Source organism: Chiloscyllium punctatum, chromosome 2 (assembly GCF_047496795.1).
Source record: "Chiloscyllium punctatum isolate Juve2018m chromosome 2, sChiPun1.3, whole genome shotgun sequence".
Taxonomy (NCBI): domain Eukaryota; kingdom Metazoa; phylum Chordata; class Chondrichthyes; order Orectolobiformes; family Hemiscylliidae; genus Chiloscyllium; species Chiloscyllium punctatum.
The window spans coordinates 59,064,065-59,085,576 of record NC_092740.1 but is presented as its reverse complement, the minus strand read 5'-3'; the positions used below and the strand labels follow the sequence as shown (position 1 = coordinate 59,085,576).

Here is a 21,512-nt window from a genome sequence, read left to right as displayed (position 1 = left end):
CAAGCAGCATGTGATACAGAGTACTAAATGATCTCACAACCAATGAATCAGGTCTGAGCTCTGTAGACTTGCCACATCTAATTGGGATTGATATTGGACAATTAAACACTTTACTGGATAAGGAGGGTCCATAAATATCCTCATCCTCAATGATGGAGGAATCTAGCACATCCAGACAAAAGATAAACCTGAAGTGTTTATGTTTACCTTCAGACAGAAGTGCTGAATGAATGATTCATCTCACCAAGCTCACAGATGCCAATTTTCAGCCAATTCAATTCACTCTTTATAATAATCAGAAACAGTTTGAGAAATTGTCTACTGAAAATGGGTTCTGATAACATTCCAGCAATAGTTCTGAAGAATTGCACTCCAGAACTAACCATGAACTTCACCCGTCTGGTTCAATACAGTTACATTCCTGGCACCTATCTAGCAATGTAGAAAGTCCTGTCCATAAAAACAAGACAAATATGATGGATCAATTCCTGCCCCATCAGTCTCATCTTGATCGTTAGCAAAATGATGGAGGCTGTTGTTGATAGTGCTATTGAGTAGCACAATGAACTTAATAACCTACTCACTAACATTTTGGGTTTTGCAGAGGTCACTTGGCTCCTGACCTCATTATCACCTTGATGTACATGGATAGAAGAGCTGAATTCCATTGGTGAGGTGACAGTGAGTGCCCTTGACATCAAGGGAGCTTTTGACAACGTGTGGCATGAAGGAGCCATAGCAATATTGGAATTAATAGCTATCAGGGGAAAAAAATCTTCATTGGTTAGAATTGTACCTGGCAGAAAGAAAGATGGCTCTGACTGTAGGGCTTCCTCAGGATGTTGTCCGAGGCGCAAGCATCATCAGTTTCTTCACCAATGACCTTTCATCAATCATGAAGTCAAAAATGGGGATACTTCCTGATAATTGCATCCATGATGATTGCCTCAGTAGTTTTTAGTTGGTCCAGTTCAGTGTCAATTTGGACATTTGTGACTTCTCAGAAACTGAAGCAGTACAAGCTCAAATACAAATAAAACCTGGACAATATCCAGGTTTAATCTGCTTAAAGAACAAATTACAAGTACCACATATGTGCCAGAAAATAACTAGCTCCAACAAGAGACAATCTAAACACTTTCCCTTGATGCTCAATAACATTACAATTGCTGAGTCCTTCACTACCAATATCTTTGGTGTTGTCATTGTCCAAACACTGAACTGGACCCAGTCATATAAGTTCTGTAGCTACAAGAGCAATCAAAGGCCAAGAAGTCCGCAATAACTTTCTCAGCTCCTCACTCCCCAATGGCTGTCCACCATCTACAAAGCATAATTCAGGAGTGCGATAGAATAGTCTCCACTTGCATGATGAGCACAGCTCCAACAACCTGTGAAACCTGAAAAGGTTCAGAAAAGATTTACAAGGGTTTTGCCAGGGTTGGAGGAGTTGAACTACAGGGAAGGGTTAAATAGGCTGGGGCTGTTTTCTCTGGAGTGTCAGAGTCTGAGGGGTGACATTATAGACGTTTATAAAATCATGAGAGGCATGGATAAGGTAAATAGACAAGGTCTTTTTCCTGGCATGGGTGAGTTCTGAAGTGGAAGGCATAGGTTTAAGGTGAGAGGGACAAGATATAAAAGGGACCCAAGGGGGAACGTTTTCAAGCTAAGGGTGGTGCATGCATGGAATGAACTGCCAGAGGAAATGGTGGAGGCTGGTGTCAATTACAACATTCAAAAGGCATCTGGATTGGAAGGGTTGAGAGGGATAATGGGCCAAGTGCTGGCAAATGGGTCTAGATTTTGAAGCTACTTGGATGCTGCCAGAACTGCTGTGCTCTTCCAGCACCACTAATCCTGAATCTAGATTAATTTAGGCTATCTGGTCATCATGGACGAGTTGGACCGAATGGTCTGTTTCTATTCTGTATATCTTTATGATTCTATTACTCGAAGACGCTCAACATCATTGAGAGTAAAACAACCCTCTTGAAGGACATACCAACCTTCAACATTCATACTTTTCGCTACTAATGTATGATGACAACTAAGTGTATCCACTGCAGGATGCATTTGAACAACTCATCAAGGCCCCTTAGTCAGCAGCTTCCAAACCCATGACCACTACCATTAAGAAGAACAAGGGCAACAGATACAAAGGAAAACCACAATACACTCACAATCCTGACTTGGAAATGTATCACTGTTTCTTTTTTGCAACTGGGTCAAATACTTGGAACTTCATCCTTCAGCACTGTGGATGCCCTAATTCAGGGCCCAGGTCATGAGTTTCCAGCCTATATGTCACCTAAATGTAATTGTAATTTTTCACTTTGATGGAACAGCATGCAGTGTTCAGTGGTTGCTTATTGTCAAAATTTGGTTTTGTAAAATCATCCCAACTGAAACAGCCCTTTTATATTTCACTCAATTGTATTTAACAGGATCTATATAATTCTCCTTGTGACCTTTACTTTTTTTCATCATGTTTGGTGAGGTTATGCTGCTTGCAAACAATGTGTGCTTTGACAGTAAAATACCATGTGCACGTGCGCAGTGGTAATAGTCACACTCCTTTGTAGGACTTCTGAATGTTTTAGATTTCCTGGTGATAATTATGCCAACATGTCACTATCCTTAACAGCTATAGATTTAGATTTGTAATTAATGTCAAAATTAAAATTAACCACACATCTAACATAGCTTGAAGGTATTCTATTTAGTATGGTACAGCTGTTCTGCACCTCCCTCCAGACACAGATAAGAAGTATTCATACTTATAAGAAATTACATAGAATGTTCAGCCAGAAATGTGCCATTTGGCACAATGGATCCTGACCTGTGTTTATGGTCTACACAAGCCTCTTCATCAAATCTAATGAAGGTAATTTTCCAGTTCCTGCTCCTTCCTGTGATTATTTAGCTTTTCCTTAGCAATTTTAAAATGAAAATCATGTTACACAATGAACAGCACCCCTGGCTTAGAGTCAAAAGGTTCAGGCTTGAGTCTCACCCCAGGACTTGATAGTTTAGGAAGGTGCATTCATAATGTGGCAAAATCGGATGATTATCAGTCTGTAAAACCTTTCAGAACTTGCCAATATCTGGTAAGAGCAGGTGCATTTACTGGTCAGCCTTGTCATGAAGAGGAGATTGGAATCTCTGCCATTACTATCTATAGATCCAGATTATGGTATGCTGTAAATGTACATGCCAGACTCCTTGAATGATTTGTAACATACTATCAATGATAACAATATTTCTTGTTCATTTATTCATGGGAAATGGGTGTCAATGATTCAACAAACAAAATGCCATTCCCTAATTGCTCTGGAGAGGATAGTGGTAAGTTGCCTCTTTGAACCATTGTAAACCTTGGTGTATTACCCCCAGTAACACCCTCAGTGCTGTTAAAAAGGGTGATCAGGATTTTCATTCAGCAATAGTGAGGAATATTGAAATAGTTCCAAGTCAGTCTGGTGTGTGGTTTGGAAGGGAACTTACACGTGGTGTATTTCTCTTGCATTTGTTGCATTTGGCTTTCAAGATTGTCGAGATCATGACTTTGGAAAGTGATGTCAAAGCATACATGGTGAGTTGCCTTGCTTTCACTGCGTATCATTGTTTAGATGCAGGAATGGTACTAATCCCTCATTTCTCTTAATCTTTGAAACATTGTAAAAAGTTGATAAAGTTGTTTGATTTTGTTGCATTTCACTTCAACGCACTAGGCTGTCAGCTTTACAGCATGACCTCTTATAACTCTATACAAAAATGATTTAATATTAATGCAATGGTAACAATCAAAATGCTCTCATAGATTTAGGATTCTTCCTTGGACTCGCTTACTGCTGAAAAGTGTGTGGAGCAGAACCTTGACCTTCCTGTCCAGTAAAATGTAAGAGAGCTGAAATTTCAGGGATGGGTTTATTTACACGGTCAAGGTGGACTGCCAATAAGACTCCTTCAGTGATGCTTACTCCAATCTATATGAGTAGGGCAAAACTGTTATCAACCTCTTCACCAGAAGATCCCTGAGGCCCTTGCAGGACTAAGAAAACAGCAAAAAATATTTTTAACTTTGAAAGGAGTGATTTGCTGAGATAAACAAGGTAATCAATGCCATCTGGTATCAATTGCCTTTAGCAGTAGAGTTCCTGAGCCTTTTAGCTGGTGAGAGCTCTACTGAGGATTCATTAGAACATAAGGGATTAGCATAAGATCCCATGGTAACCAAAATCCACTCCATTTTGCAACAGCCCATCCATGAATCTGTTGGCATTTTGCCTTATCTATAATCAGATTTCTAGAACTTCATTGTTACTCTATAATTTGTCTTACAGTATCTTATTATACACTTCTTTTCTCGATTGAGAAAGTTTGTCAGGTGAGCTGACTGCTATCAGTGACTTAGAGTGGTACTGGAAAAGCACAGCAGGTCAGACAGCATCTGAGCAGCTGCCTGACCTGCTGTGCTTTTACAGCACCACTCTAGTCTTGACTCTTATCTCCAGCATCTGCAGTCCTCACTTTCACCTGCTATCAGTGACTTGTTAAACAAATGCTGTGTACATATAATACTGAACTACAGCAATTAGTCAAACTTAGTTGTGCTACAACATTCTACAGATGAGAAATATTCTTAATGGGCTCTAGTAAGAGTTTCTCTAAACTATTACTGGACTCCAGTTAGAATTTCTCTAAACTATAAAAAAGCAGCTTGTGAATGAATTAATTATAGGCTCATTCAGCATTTGGAAACATTCTTGTACTCTAAGAATCTGTTCTCTGAGTGTTAAAGAATGAAGTCTACTTCTGTTCAGCTACCAAGCTAAAACATTTTTGGATATTAGTTATCAGGGCATGAATGATAACTTGGCAATACTGAACAGAACAGCAGCATAAGTGAACTGAAGAACACGAGGAGTGTCTGAAAGAAGTTTACCATAACCTGTACTTTGCAGCTATGAATGAAAACCTTATTAGTAGCCCATGTAAATAAGCCCATCCCTGAAATTTCAACAAAACTCCGTTGATTTTTGAATTCACCTCTTCAGCTTTTATAGTGTCCACATAGCCTCACTGTCAGATTTTGAATCAGTATGAATAACTGTTATACATGCAAAGAATCATGCTGGAGAGCTACTGAGAGGAATGTGTGTGCACAGAATAATTGCATGATTGTTGGTCACTGTTCTATGTTATTACACTTATTAGCTTCTTCAGTTCACTCCAGCATCTGTAGAGGCAGATTATAATCATCCTTGTTGCTTTGTTGAAAGTGTCTGAAATTACACTTAACCACTTCACTGGGTTGCTTCATTTAATGAGACATTCTGACTATAGCATTTAGATCAGTTCATGGCACAATCATATTTCAACACTTGTTTTTGTTTGCTGCAGGACTGATGTGTTTTTTCTTAATTTGTTAAAGTCTTTGCTGAGCTGTAGTTGCTTATTGCTCCTTGATTCCTACAGATGGGCTACATATTGTTCATTCTTCAGAAAGGCAGAAACTATACCAATAGAAGTATTCCCGCCTCAGGCGACTGACTGTGTGGAGTTTGCACGTTCTCCCCGTGTCTGCGTGGGTTTCCTCCGGGTGCTCCGGTTTCCTCCCACAGTCCAAAGATGTGCAGGCCAGGTCAATTGGCCATGCTAAATTGCCCGTAGTGTTAGGTAAGGGGTAGATGTAGATGTAGGGGTATGGGTGGGTTACGCTTCGGCGGGGCGGTGTGGACTTGTTGGGCCGAAGGGCCTGTTTCCACACTGTAAGTAATCTAATCTAATCTAATCTAAAGTCTAAATGTAGTTTCATGCTATTCATGCTATTCATAATATAAAAAGCGTATCAACAGCAACACCAAACTTATAACTGGAGTGTTCTGATAAATGTAAGCATTCAATTTGGGAGTAACTAAAGTTTCTAGATAAGAAAAGCGTGATTAAGGAAAGGTGGATGTTGGAATTTTGAAATAAAACTAGACAATGCAAGTCAGTAATGATAGGAAACTCGGGGCTGGATTTTTTCAGACGCTGAATAATATGGACAATGGCAAGTCATATGGGAAAATGTGGCAAGATTGGGACAGTGAGATTCTTGGAGAAAGTGAGGACTGCAATTGCTGGAGATCAGAGCTTAAAAATGTGTTGCTGGAAAAGCGCAGCAGGTCAGGCAGCATCAAAGGAGCAGGAGAATCGACGTTTCGGGCATAAGCCTTTCCTGTTCCTCTGATGCCGCCTGACCTGCTGCGCTTTTCCAGCAACACATTTTTAAACAGTGAGATTCTTGGCATCAAGGAAAGAATTGATTTTTCACTCAAGGTTTGAACAACAAAGTGATAATTTTGCTAGTGAGTAGTGAGAGGCCTATTTACATGCCTTTACATCTCATTCATACCTAACCTTACCTTATTTATGTGAAATTTCCTATTCTCCATGCAGATAGAAACTAAGCCTGTGAATCACTTTGTGAACCATTACCTGTGTTGCCTACCCATGCTCATTCATATCACACATGAAATGGAAATAGCTGCCACATGCCCAGAGTGGTAGCATGATTATTTCTTTCCTCTGTGTTCGGGGCCTCCACTTTAGTGTAATGTGAGGTCCAGTAAAGGGCAAAAGTATCAGACAGACACCCACAAAGAGCCAATAAAAGATATCTGCTATCACATAGTGCTTTATGTGGATCTTGTGCGTTGATCAATTGGGTTAACTAAAACTCCTGGTTGCAATAATCTTGAACATTCAACATTATAAATGAATCCTATTCATGACTAACAGGCATAAGTAATGTCATGAGTTGTAAAGATTGACACTAACTGACAAAGTAACAATCGCCTACCAATATTCCATAGTATGCAGAAGGTGCAGGAGCTTCTAACTTCATACCTTGGACTATAAGTTATGCACATTATTATTAAAAACTCCTTTTCTTGGGTACCATGGGGACTGAAATTGGGGAAAGAAGTTCTCATTACTGTTGCTGCACATATAATCTGTTACGGTGTATGCACCAAAAGGCTTGTACAGTAGACATCTTAATTAGAGAAATGGTAGCATGGTGGCTCAGTGGTCAGCACTGATGCCTCACAGGACCAAGAACCCAAGTTCGACTCCACCCTTGGGCGACTGTTTGTGTAGAGTTTGCATGTTCTCTCCATGTCTGCGTGCGTTTCTGCCAGGTGCTCTGGTTTCCTCTCACAGTCTAAAGATGTGCAGGTTGGGTGGATTGGCCATGCTAAACTATCCATAGTATGTAGGCTAGGTGTGTTAGCCATGGGAAATTCAGGGTTATTGGGTAGGGGGATGGATCTGGGTTGGATGCTGTTCGGAGGGTTGGTGTGGACTTGTTGGGATTCTAAGAAACAATATGCAGGGTTTACGTAGAGGCATCATACCATGTACCAGTGTTTGCTGGAAACTTTTAAGATTTTAGTTTTGTGCTTTTTTATTGCTGATTGATTGATCATGTTACTGAGGAGCCACTTTATTTCTGTTATTGCCCACACAGGCTCATTGGAACTCATCTATAGGATTCAACCACAGAAGCTGTGGTCACTGTACAAAGAGCTGTTCCATGAATGATGAGAGAAACACTCTCAACTTCTTTGAAGATGTTACAAATAAAGAAGGTAGTGAAACTTTCTATGAAGTGATTTATTTGCACTGGAGAGCTTATGACAATATCCCATTTCGAAATTACTTTGAAATTTGAATGTTCAATTGACTTGTTGCTTGGCTGATTCTTTGTAGCCAAAGGTCAGAAGGGATAGTAAATACATGACAGGAGGTGGGGTAGGGAATGGGGATGGAGTCAGAAAGAAGGGGTGGGAAGGGGAGGAGAGGAAGGTTCTGATGAGTTTTTGATATCTCTGACTTGTTGCATCTTGTGCTCCTTGATGCCTGAAAGGAAATGAAGACGTTTCATGGTCAAAGGTGGCCATGAGTACCCACATGGATGCCAGTTATGCCTGTCTCTTTATGGGAGACATGGAACATTCCGTGTTCCAGCCTTATTCCGGCCATCACAAACAACTCGTTCTCCAGTATATCAATGATATCATTGGTACTGTTTCTCTCTCTTGTTTGCAATTTGAAGTTGATCAATTTCACTTCCAATTTCCACCTCACTGTCAGCTTCATCTGGTCCATCTTTGACTCCTCCTTTCCCCTCCTTGACATCTCTGTTTCCATTTCTGGACTTAGGCTGGCCATCAATATTCACTACAAACCAACAGACTGACAGTTACCTTGACTGTACATCCTCACACTCTACTTCCTGTAAGGACTTCACTCCATTCTCCCACTTCCTCCGCCTCTGTTCTGATGATGCCAATTTCAACATCAAAGCCTTCGAAATGTCCATCTTCTTGCTCAACCGAGATTCCCCAGCACTGTAGTTGACAGGGCCCTCAGCCTGGTCTGACCCATCTCCTTCACTTCAACCCTCAGCCCCTCTCTTCCCTCTCACAACAGTGATAGGGTTAACCTTGTACTCGCTGAAGAGTGTGATGCTGGAAAAGCACAGCTGGTCAGGCAGCATCCGAGGAGCAGGGAATTGACGTTTTGAGGATGCGCTCTCTATCAGGAAGATTCCTGATGAAGAGCTTATGCTTGAAACATCGATTCTCCTGCTCCTTGGATGCTACCTGACTGGCTGTGCTTTTCCAGCAGCACACTCTTCGACTCTGATCTTCAGTGTCTGCAGTGCTCACTTTCACCCTTGTACTCACCTAGCAGCTCCTCCCCCAGCACATCCACATCCTCCACATCCAAAAGATCATTAGCTGCCATTTCTGACACTTCCAGTGGGATTCCATAATCAGACACATAACCCCTTATCCTCCCTTTCAGCCCTCTGCAAGGACTAATTCTTCTGGGACAGCCTGGTCCATTCCTCTTTCACTCCCCAGCACCACCCACAGTCCCATGGCACCTTCACCTGCAACCATAGAAGGTATAATACCTGCCCGTTAACTTCTTCCTCCCTCAGTATCCAAGGGCCCAAACACATCTTCCAGATGAAGTAGCAATTTATCTGCACTTCACTTAATCTAACCTGTTTTTGCTGCTCACAATGTGGTCCCCTCTACTTTGGGGAAACAAACTGTAGACTGGCTGACTACTGCTTCACAAACGACCTATATTCTGATCACAAAAAAGACCCTGAGCCTCCTGTTGCCTGCCACTTAAACATACCACCTTGTTCCCTCACCAACATCTTTGGCTTAAGCTTGCTGCAGTATTCCAGCAAAGGTCAGTGCAAGCTGGAAGAACAGCACCTCATTTTCCATTTGGATATCTGCAGCCTTCTGGACTTAATATCAAATCAAACAATTTTAGGACTTGAGGCACCATCTTCCTTGTGCTTAGCACAATCCCCACAAACCAGCCTTGTTATCACATTGTCTGCTATTACATAACCCATTGTTAGCCACTAATAGATCTGTTAGCAGGCATTCATTTTCCTAGGCTGACCATTAGCCCACTCCTTTGTCTGGCCAACTGTTCTGCTCTCTCTTTGGGCTCTATCTCCACCTATGATTTACTGCTCATCCCCACTCCCCACCCTATCTTTTGCATAAAAAGCAACTCTTTCGAAGCTACCATGAGTTCTGAAGCAGGGTCACAGGACCCAAAACGTTATCTTTGAATTCTCTCTACAGATGTTGCCAGACCTGAGATTTTCCAGCAATTTCTGTTTTTGTTTCTGATTTCCAGCATCGGCAGTTATTTTACTTTTTTTAAAGAGATAGATCAAGAGTGATTTGCTTTCTGTTTATTGTTCTTTCCTACATCCTTTGGTTGGCATGTCAGAGATTCAGAACTCATGGTTTAGAACACATATTAATGTGATTTTTGCATAAATAAATAACTTAAGGGTGTGATGCTCATGAGATCCAAGACCAAATAAAATACATTAAAAATCTTGAATGAAAATCTTTTACTTTTTGCAAGGTAAGCGTTTGCCATAAAGAGCTCTTTTTGAGTGTGCCAAAGAAATTGAGTTTATTTTCTGATCATAATATAATTTGTCTGCCCTTTTCATAAATCTCCTTAAATATCTAATGCCAATCTGATGCATAAAAAAATATTTTGGTGGGGCATACATTGATGTCCAGAATACTGCAACTAGATCTCCATTCTCTCTGTAAGTTCAGAAGAAGTAGGAGCAGGAGTACAAAGTTAAAAAACCATATAACACCAGGTTATAGTCCAACAGGTTTAATTGGAAGCACTAGCTTTCGGAGCACCTTTCCTTCAACCATCTGATGAAAGAGTGGCACTCCGAAAGCTAGTGTTCTTCCAATTAAACCTGTTGGACTATAACCTGGTGTTACATGATTTTTTAACTTTGTACACCCCAGTCCAACACTAGCATCTCCAGAGCAGGAGTAGGCCATTTGGCTCATCCAGCCTGACCCATCATTCAGTAAAATGATGGTTGATTTGCTTCAGGCTTCAGCTTCTCTTCATGCCCACTCATCATAGACGTCAATTCCTTGATATTCCAATCAGCTGTCCACTATATTTGTAAATATCTTAAAAAATGTTTTTATTCTAGCATCCACAACCCACTTCAGTAAAGAATTCCAGATATCTACTATCTTCTAGAGAAATAGGTTCCTTTGCATCACAGTTTTAAATAATTGTTCCTTTATTCTGTAACTGTGCCCCTTAGCTCAAGTTTTAGTTTCTTCTTAACATCTACTCTGTCAAAGCTCCTTCATTTTTGCATGTTTAGATTACCCATCATTCTTCTAAGCTGTAATGTATTTAGCCCTAACCTATAGGCAGCACTGTGGCACAATTGCTAGCACTGCTGCCTCACAGCGCCAGAAACCTGGGTTCAATTCCTGCCTCAGGCGACTGTGTGGAGTTTGCACATTTCTCCCTGTGTCTGTGTGGGTTTCCTCCGGGTGCTCTGGTTTCCTCCCACAGTCCAAAGATGTACAGGTCAGGTGAATTGGCCATGCTAAATTGCCCATAGTGTTAGGTGAAGGGGTAAATATATGGGTGGGTTGCGCTTCAGTGTGTTGGTGTGGACTTGTTGGGCCGAAGGACCTGTTTCCACACTGTAAGTCCTCTAATCTTAGCTGTTCTTGATAAGTCAACTCCTCATCTTAAGAATTAGATTTGAACTGCCTCCAATGTCAAGACATCCATTCTTAAATATGGGCCCAAACTGTACAGAGCACCCCAGATACAGCTTCACCAACATCCCATTGAGTTCTGACAAAACCTCCATACCTTTAAACTCTAACCCTTAATGACAAATGCTAAAATTCCATTTGTATCCTCAATTACATTCTGCATCCACATGCTATTTTTTGTTTCATGCACAAGAATACCTAGATCTCTCTGTGCTGCACTTTTTTGTGTCTCTCACCATTTGAATAATAATCTATCCTTTGATTCTTCCTACCAATGTACATGACCTCGTACTTTCCTATTTAAAATTCCATCCGGCAATTTTTTGCTCACTTACTGAAACCATCTATATCCCCTTACAGAATCCTTATGTCCTTATCACAACATGCTGTTTTCAACTGTTTTTGTATTATCAGCACATTTGGATATGTTACATACTGCCTTCTCCTTTAAGTCGTTTACATAAATAATTGAGGGCCGAGGAGGGATTCTGTGACACTTTGCTGGTCACATCTTTCCAACCTAAAAACAATCCATCATCTTCTATGTGTTAACAAATCCTCAATTCATGCTGATCTGTTACTTTGAATACTGTGATCTCTATCTTGTGATATAACATTATATGTGGCACCTTATTGAATGTCTTCTGAAAATCCAACTACCCTTTATCAACTGTGCTTGTTATATTGGCATGGTAGCACAGCAGTTAGCACTGCTGCCTCACAGCGCCAGAGACCCAGGTTCAATTCCCACCTCGGGCAACTGTCTATATGGAGTTTACACATTCTCCCGTGTCTGCGTGAGTTTCCTCCAGGTGCTCTGGTTTCCTCCCACAGTCCAAAAATGTGCAGGTTAGGTGAATTGGCCATGCTAAATTGCCCATAGTGTTAGGTGAAGGGGTAAATGTAGGGGAATGGGTCTGGGTGGGTTGCTCTTCAGAGGCTAGGTGTGGACTTGTTGGGCCGAAGGGCCTGTTTCCACACTGTAAGTAATCTAATCATATCCTCAAAGAACTCTTGCAAATTTGTCAAACTTTATTTCTCCTTCACAAAACAATGTTGATTCTGGTTGAATTAAACTTTCCAAAATGTCCTGTTATTTATTCCTACATAGTGGACTGTAGCACATTTTCCAATGGCATATCTTAGGCTAACAGGCCTATTGTTCCCTAATTGCTGTCACTCTTCCTTCTTGAACAAGGGCATCACGCTAACACTTTCCCAGTCTGCCAGAATATTCCTGGAATGCAATGATTTCTGTGATATTTTGATCAATGCCTCCAGCATCGTTGCAGCCACTTCCCTTAAAACCATTCAATGTGAGTCATCAGATCCTGACATATTTTCTGCTTTTAGTCTCATTAATTTGTTAATGACTTTGTCACTAGTGATGGAGACTCTGAAAGATGCTTCCTCCCATTAGCACCTTGCTTATCTATTAGCTTTGAGATATTAAGAGTGTCTTTCACCATGAAGATCAATGCAAAAACTTACCTTTCATTTCTCTGTTCCCCATTGTCACTCCCCCAGTAGCATCTTCCAAGTCTCCTACACACTTTATTCATCCTCTTTCTTTTTATATGCTCATATGCTCATTCCTGTTTGTTTTTATGTTTCTTGTTAATTTACTTTCATTGTCAATTTCCTTTCTAGTTATTAACATTTTAGTCATTGGCTGGTGGTCCAAAAAATCTCAGTCCTCTGCTTGACCATTAGTCTTCACTGCTTTGTGTGTCTTAGAGACTTCATTAGATACTTTCCTTGACCATCTTTGTTAACCATAGGTGGTTCATTCTTCTCATTGAGTCCTTTTTGATTGTACAAACTTTTGCCTAGATTTTTGACAAATCTGCTTAAATATCTGCCTCTGCTCACCAGACACTTCTTCTTAGTATATTTTCCCAGCTCACTTTAGGCAATTCTTTCCTTATACCTCTGTAACTACAACTACTACTAGTAAATATTCCCATTGTCTGTAATGTTAACTCTAGAGAAAATTAGCAGGTGCTAATCACTTAAACACAGCAGACAATTTCAGAAATATCAAAGTACAAGGCATACTGCTATACTTGGCTCTGGCCATGGACTACAGGCAGATTATATACTAAAGTCCTTAGCTGGGCAATGGGCCACTGATTGTAAGGGAGGGGGAAGCAGTTTGGAGAAAAACATTTACAAAACAGTGGTTGACCCATCCCAGAAAATAAAAGCCAGCTGATCTACAATTCTACACATGTGTACCAATAAACCAGAGTAGTTTGATTTTCATTCCACTTATTTACTAGCCACTACTGAATTAAAGATGTGGACTTTGTCCTTTAGTTATTGCAAACTGCACTGCATGACTCCAACATTGGCATGAAGTTTTCATATTTTCTCCTACACCTTTGGACCTCTATGTTTAACTTATTTTCCTTACCAAAGCCTTTTCAGGATAGTTTATGAAATAATCAATAAATCCATCGCATGTTTGCTCCACCTCTAATAATGTTTGATGCATCTGTACAGGGAAGAGAAGGCATTGGTGGCTACGGTGGGGGAAGGTGGGTGGAAACTTGTTTCATCCCCTTTTTCCTAATAAAAAAGAAAATACTGAACAGATGTGCAATAAATTCTTATGCACTCTCCAAAAAGGTTATCATATGAAACCAATAAAGACATATACTCAAGAACGTCAAAGACGTATTTTTATTTGCATTGACATTTAAAGGAAAAGGTTGATATTAAATTATGACTTATACTTATGACATCCATTTCAGTATTTAATATTTTGAGTTTGCTTTTCATAGATGTATTTCCATTTGGAGAATGCATTTGTTTTTTATGACCACACATATAAGGGAAAAGTACACAGAATAGCTACATTATTATATTCAAACTTATTACATTGACAAGTCCTTACAAATTTAGATTTCATAGGTTGCATGAATAAAAATGTGAATTGTGATGAATCTTAGTATTTCAGGTGAGGCAGAAAGGTGCAGTCCTCCAGTGTTATGTTTCACAGAGCAGTAAGATAATTTTTGTCTGTTTAATTCCTCATAAATAGTTCCTGAATTAAGAGTTCCCGACTTCAAGTTTGTTCTGAAGAGAAGACACTGGGTATTTGATGAGTTGATCTCCCAAAATAAAGGGCAAAAATAAAATCAGAGGGTAAACCACCCTAGAGCTACACTTGCTACCTCCCTGGTGGTCAGATTAGAAGCATGATGATCAGAGGCTAAGACATTTATCACTTTCCTTGTGCTTCCATTTAAAGAAAAGTATAAAAGTGTGGGAGAAACCAAGGGAAGGAAGAGAATAAAATATCACGGGTATAAAGCATTAAGAAGCAAGAATGGGAAAGGATACTGTTCTCTCAAACTGAACATGACTTTTCCATGTTACAGAGCAGGTTTCACTAATCACATTGCATTCTTATCTTGTTTTTTATATTTTTAACTGCACTATCTTCATTTTAGAGCAGAAACATTAGACTCACACCAAGAGGATTTCCCATATCATCGAGTAACACTTTGAGCTCATGCTGTGGTGGAGTTTCAGAAACCCTGTACCCAGATCACCCTTTCCAACAGTCCATCTTTCCTCACCCTGACATCCTCCCTCACTCTCTCTCTCTGTCTCTCCCTGTCATGCTCAATCATTTTTTTCCTTTCTCTGTCTCTGCCTCTGTCTGTCTCCTCTCTCTTTCTTTCTCTCTCTCTCTCTCTCTGTCTCTATGTCTCTCTCATTCTTTCTCTCTGTCTAACTCTGTGTCTGTCTCTCTGTGTCTCTCTGTCTGTCTTACTCTGTGTCTCTGTATTGCTAATATAGATAAATACGAGGTGTAATATTTTGGTAGAGCTAAATCAAGGCAGGACTTAAACAATAATGGTAGGGCCCTGGGGAATTGCCAAACAAAGAGACCTAGGGATGCAGGTGCACACTTCCTTGATAGTGGAATCACAGGTAGACAAGCTGGCAAAGAAGACGGATAGCACACTTGCCTTCATTGATCAGAACATTGAGTATAGGAGTTGGGGCATCATGTTGTTGCTGTACAGGATATTGGTGAGGCCACTTTTAGAATACTGCATATAATTCTGGTCACCTTCATTGGAAGGATGCTGTTAAACTTGAGAGGGTGCAGAAAAAAGTTATAAGGATGTTGCATGACTTGAGGGTTTAAGTTTTGGTAGATGCTGAATGGGCTGGGGCTTTTTCTCCTTGAGCGTCAGAGGCTGAGAGGGGCGACCTTATAGGTGTCTTTATACAATCATGAGGGGTGTGGATCGGATGAGTAACGAAGCTCTTTTTCCGAGGATGGGGGAGTCCAAAACTGGGTTTAAGGTAAGACGGCAAAGATTTAAAAGGGACCTGAGAATAACTTTCTCACGCAGAGGGTGGTGCGTGTCTGAAATGAACTTCCATAGAAAGTGGTGCAGGCAGGTACAATTGCAACATTACTAAAGGGGTCTGAATGGGTATTTGAATAGGAAGCATTTAGATGGATGTGGGCCTAATACTGGCAAATGGGACTAGGTCACACTGGGACAACTGGTTGGCATAGATAAGTTGGGCTGAAGGGTCTGTTTCCATGCTGTATGACTCTATGACTCTAGGTCTTGCTGTCAACTGGCATCGTATGATGTCATATTAAATTGGCAGTATGCTCTCAGAGATATGGAGTTCAAGTATGAAGCCAACGAGCAGTTACACGTGCATTAAAATTAAAGCAGTGTCATTTTGTATAGGGGTGGAGGCAATTTGATGTTTATAAAAGTTTACATTAATAAAATATACTCTACACTTATTTCTACAGCAAGAAAATTGACAGGAGTATTGGTGGCATATGGTTGGAGCTTCCAAAGTACTTAATTGCTTTAAAACAATGAAGCTGTGAAAGGTGCTTTGTAAATGCAAATTATTTCTTCGCAGAAAGTCGTGCTGAACAGATACTAAATGATAACTAATTGGCATCAAAAAATGATTTTGTTTTATGAATTAGCCTTATTCTTAAATCAACAAAATATATTAGGATAATGTATGCTTTACTGTACACATGACATTTAACTGCTATTTTTAGCACTTCAGTAATGGAGTCAACAGGGGTTAGTTGGTATATACAGAAACCTGAATCATATAGCAAAGGATAATAATCAACTACCTGAAATATCATACATTTTGTATGAAACATTGGTCCTCAGCAGATAAGTGGTGAATATTTGTGGTGATAGGCACATCATGTCAAGATATACCTGCCATTCCACTGTGATCTATTATTAGATTTTTGGGACAAATGTGCTTCAAAACTTTATTCCAGCTAAGCATTTCAGCTAAGTGTTAAAATATTTAGGGCAAACTTACATTTGTACCACATGGATAGTAATACAATCTGTAAATAAAATAGATTTTGTAATGGGTAGGCTATCAGCTTTGCAGGAGTGCTTTCCATGTGATGAAGAAGAATTTATCCCAAAATGTTGATTCAAAAACCTCCCCATCCCTTTTGTTAAACCTTTCTCTGTCTAGCTCAAATCTCTTTCCAACATTTCCAGCTCTCCTTGTTTGCTGCTTCCACTGATGAAGTCAACATGGTTTAATTTCCATCCTCAAGTAAAGAACAAAGCCAACAGGACCTGACAATTACAGATGGCATTCACCACATGGAACAAGCAAACTAGAAAATCCCACCATTTTATCACAGCCCATTATTCATTCATTTTCTGACAGGGTTTGTGATTACAGATCACTGGATTGACTAACTAGACATCTGCAAAGTGAATTACAGAACAGGTTTGTTTCATCTCACAATTGTCAGACCATGTTGTAATTCTTCACAATAGTTGTATGCTGAAGAACTATTTATGGCAGAATAAATCATAATTAAGGCCTTGGTTTGCTCAATTTACACAGTTAAGCAAAAATTAATAAAAAATAGTTATTTCTTTGCCAAAGAAGAAAGATCAGGAGCATCATATCTCTATATTTGGTTATTTTGTGTCTTTATTCACTTTTTTTCTTGATTGTTTCAGAGTGAACCTCTTGCACTTGTTGACTAACACGATCAAATGATTGTAGATAGCATCCAATGTTTATAACCACCTTTAATGCTGTTTACTGGTCATACCTGAAGCATCCTAAGCATTTGTACTAAGCCTATGTATAGCCATCATTAATTAAAAGCAAGCTAGATTAGAAGAGATAATATTAAATGTTCAAAGAATTTTTATTGTATCTAGTGACGTTATGAAATGAAGGGTTATTTGAGAAAGACTTCCACTGTCAATAATAAAAGTAATTGCTTCATAAAATTTGTGGTTGACAGCATTTTCCAAACTATCAGTGAATGGCTGAAATCTAAAAAGTATAAAATAGAAATTTCTATTATTTTGACTATTTGAGATCATGGTGATCTAAAGCTTATAAAAGGTGAAAAAGACAACATATTTCAATAAGATAAAAAAGTCAGCATCTCTGACGTCAAGTGTTATGTTATGCATATGTATAATTGCAAGATTAGTTTGAAGTTCAGATATTTTTGTGTCAAACAACGTCAGCTGACTTAGATACAGCTTTCCAAATTGTTTCTGAAGAATGAATTGTTGTTGTATAAAAGGTGGCTCGCTATTCTTGCTGTTGATTTCAAATTCAAACTGAATCACAGGTCAAAGGTGAGAGGTGAGAGGTTGGCCTGGATCTTCCTTTTTGTACTCTTATGAGTTGCACGCTGGAATTGCTTACTGCATACAGAAAACCTCCACCAGTTCCAGTATGAAGTGACACACTGGAAAAGATGGGCAGAGATCCATTTGAGCTATTTTTGGGACAGTGTATATATATATTCCATATCTTCAGCATGCAAGCAAAAAAAAACACAAGTTGGCAATGTATTTACTAATTTGTTTCAATGCCAACATGTTTTGACCTAAACAAAAACATTGCTTGCATTGCATTAACAGAAAGTTGGTCTTGAATTCTCAATGTGTGTTGCTGGCAGCAAGACTTCCTGCTGGCAGCACACATTTGTAAAACTACCACTACAGAGTAAAGGACACCATGGAATAAGCAGCAATGATATAATCAAGACCAGTAACTGCCTTACAGCGACTGAATAAGTTTTATCATGTGTGATTTTATGATTTTTTAAATTAATGGTTTGAGGATTACATCCTGTGAATCTGCTCATTTCTAATTACACCCATCGATTTATGGTGACTGAAAAAGTTAAGTTTTTCACTTAATTACAAAAGTTTCAGGATTTTTTTTGTCAGCTTTCATGTTCCATGTCTACATCCACATAGTTAATGTTAGCTGTGATCTAATTGAGTCATAGTCATAGAGATGTACAGCACAAATATAAACCCTTTGGTCGAAATTGTCCATGCGACCAAATATCCTCACCTAATCTAGTCCCATTTGCCAGCACTTTGACCATATCGCTCTAAGTCCCTCCTATTCATATATCCATCCAAATGCTTTTTAACTGCTGCAATTGTACCAGCCTCCACCATTTCCCCTGGCAGCTCATTCCATGCACAAACCACTCTCTGCATGAAAACGTTGCCCCTTAAGTCATTTTATATATTTCCCCTCTCACCTTTAACCTTTACCCTCTAGTTCTAGACTTACCCACTCCAGGGAAAAGACACTGCCCATTTATCTGATCCATGCCCCTCATGATTTTATAAACCTTCATGAGGTCACCCGTCAGCCTCTGACACTCCAGGGAAAATAGCCCCAGCCTATTCTAAATTTCCCTATAGCTCAAATCCTCCAACTCTGGCAACAAATCTTGTCTGAACTCTTTCAAGTTTCACGACATTCTTTTTTTATAGATTAGATTACTTACAGTGTGGAAACAGGCCCTTCGACCCAACAAGTCCACACCGACCTGCCGAACGCAACCCACTCTGACCCATTCCTCTACATTTAAGCCTTCTCCTAACACTATGGGCAATTTAGCATGGCCAATTCACCAAACCTGCACATATTTGGACTGTGGGAGGAAACCGGAAGCCCGGAGGAAACCCACACAGACAGGGGGAGAATGTGCAAACTCTACACAGTCAGTCGCCTGAGGTGGGAATTGAACCTGGGTCTCTGGTGCTGTGAGGCAGCAGTGCCACCATGCCACTGTGCCGCCCTTGAGACCAGAATTGCACGCAATATTCCAAAAGTGGCCAAACTAATGCCCTGTACAGCTGCAACATGACCTCCCAACTCCTATACTCAATACTCTGACAGTAAAGGAAAGCATATCAAATGCCTGCTTCACTATCCTATTTACCTGCGACTCCAACTTCAAGGCACTATGAACCTGCGCTCCAAAATCTCTTTGTTCAGCAACACTCCTCAGGACCTTACCATTAACTATATAACTCCTGCTATGATTTGCTTTTCCAAAATACAGTACCTCGCATTTATCTAAATTAAACTCCATTTGCCACTGCTCAGCCCATTGAACAATTTGATCAAGATCCTGTTGTACTCTGAGATAACGTTCTTCACTGCCCATTACTCCTCCAATTATGGTGTCATCTGCAAATGTACTAACTATACTTTTTATGTTCATATCTAGATCATTTACATAAATGATGAAAAGTAGAGGACCCAGCACCGATTCTTGTGGCACTCTACTGGTCACAGGCCTCCAGTTTGAAAAGCAACCCTCCACACCACCCACTGTCTTCTACCTTTGAGTAAATGCTGTATCCAAATGGCTGGTTCTCCCTGCATTCCATGAAATCTAACCTTGCTAACCATTCTCCCATGGGGAACCTTGTCGAACGCCTTGCTGAAGTCCATATAGATCACATCCACCACTCTGCCCACATCAATCCTCTTTGTTACTTCTTTAAAAAACTCAATCAAGTTTGTGAAACATGATTTCTTATGCACAAAGCCATGTTGATTATTCCTAATCAGTCCCTGCCTTTCCAAACACATGTAAATCCTGTCCCTCAGGATTCCCTCCAACAACTTGCCCACCACTGACAACAGGCTCACTGGTCTATAGTTCCTTGGGTTTTCCTTAACATCTTTCTTAAATAGTAGTACCACATTAGCCAACCTCCAGTCTTCCAGCATCTCACCTGGGACTATTGATGATACAAATATCTCAGCAAGGGGCCTAGCAATCACTTCCCTAGCTTCCCACAGAGTTCTAGGTTATACCTAATCAGTTCCTGGGGATTTATCCACTTTTATGCATTTCAAGACATCCAGAACCTCCTCTTCTGTAATATGGACATTTTTCAAGATGTCACCATCTATTTCCCCACATTCTACGTCTTCCATGTCCTTCTCTACAGTAAACACTCATGCAAAATACTCGTTTAGTATCCCCTCCACCTCCTGCAGCTCCACACATAGGTTGCCTTGCTGATCTTTTAGGGGCCCCATTCTCTCCCTAGTTACCCTTTTGTCCTTAATGTATTTGTAAAAACCCTTCAGATTCTTCTTAACCCTATTAGACAAAGCTATTTCATGTCCCCTTTTTGCCCTCCTGATTTCCTTCTTAAGCAGACTCCTTATTTAGCTAATATGGTAAATCTTTGCACCAGAGTCTGATATTGGATTAAAGGCATTCAATTGCGTGACAGAAATTGCGAGAAAAAAAACTCAGCAGGTCTGGCAGCATCTATGGAGAGAAAACAATGTTAACATTTTGGGGCTTCAGAATAGTTCTGAAGAAGTTCAGGTCTCTCTCCATGGATGCTGTTTGACTTGCAGCGTTTTTCCAGTAACTTCTAACTTTCTTCCTGATTTCCAGCATTATTGGTTCTTTGCATTTTAAAAATTAGATTACAGCCTTTATTTCACTCTTCAAAAAGAGGGGTGAATCAATAAAGTTCAAGAGCTATCTGCCCCAGAGATCAACCAGAAGAGGTTGATACATTTTTTTAAGAGTGGCAGAATCTTCAACCATTAAGGTAAATTGAAGTTATAATATTTTACATATTTAAGAATTCCAATATTTCTGTGATGTACAAGTTTTAGCTCTTCGTGTGATGGGCTGAATGAGTTGACAGAATTGTAAATTTTTAATTCTAACAAAGACGGGATGTAAGATTTTAAATAAGCATTTGCAGTTTTTATGCAAGTATTGCAAATTCCACTTCCATGAACAAATATATTTTGTGTTGTTTTTATTAATTCACATTTAAAAGTTCACACCCCGACTTTCACAAAGGCATATCATAGTTATTTATGAAATAATAAATGCAGTAATTCAGGGCTGCCATTTAACATCATATGACAAGAACACAGTCATTTGTTCTTAACTGATACCCATTTCCCATCTTTATTGTCACAGATTGGATGCAATAGAACCAGAATTGAACAAGATATATTGGCTGTATTTCAAAAAAA

The 21,512-nt window shown here is 39.7% G+C and overlaps 1 long non-coding RNA gene across 7 annotated transcripts in view; it reads left to right on the top strand.

Annotated features, from left to right (window-relative positions):
* Positions 1-21,512, top strand: part of LOC140484530 (uncharacterized) — a 167,720-nt gene that overhangs the window by 25,511 nt on the left and 120,697 nt on the right. For 5 of the 7 annotated variants that reach the window (XR_011962238.1, XR_011962250.1, XR_011962241.1 and 2 more), the window contains 2 exons: positions 7,520-7,640; positions 16,697-21,073. This is a non-coding gene — a long non-coding RNA (uncharacterized lncRNA). The remainder of the gene's footprint in view (positions 1-7,519; positions 7,641-16,696; positions 21,074-21,512) is intronic. The other 2 variants (XR_011962245.1, XR_011962249.1) reach the window with 1 other exon arrangement.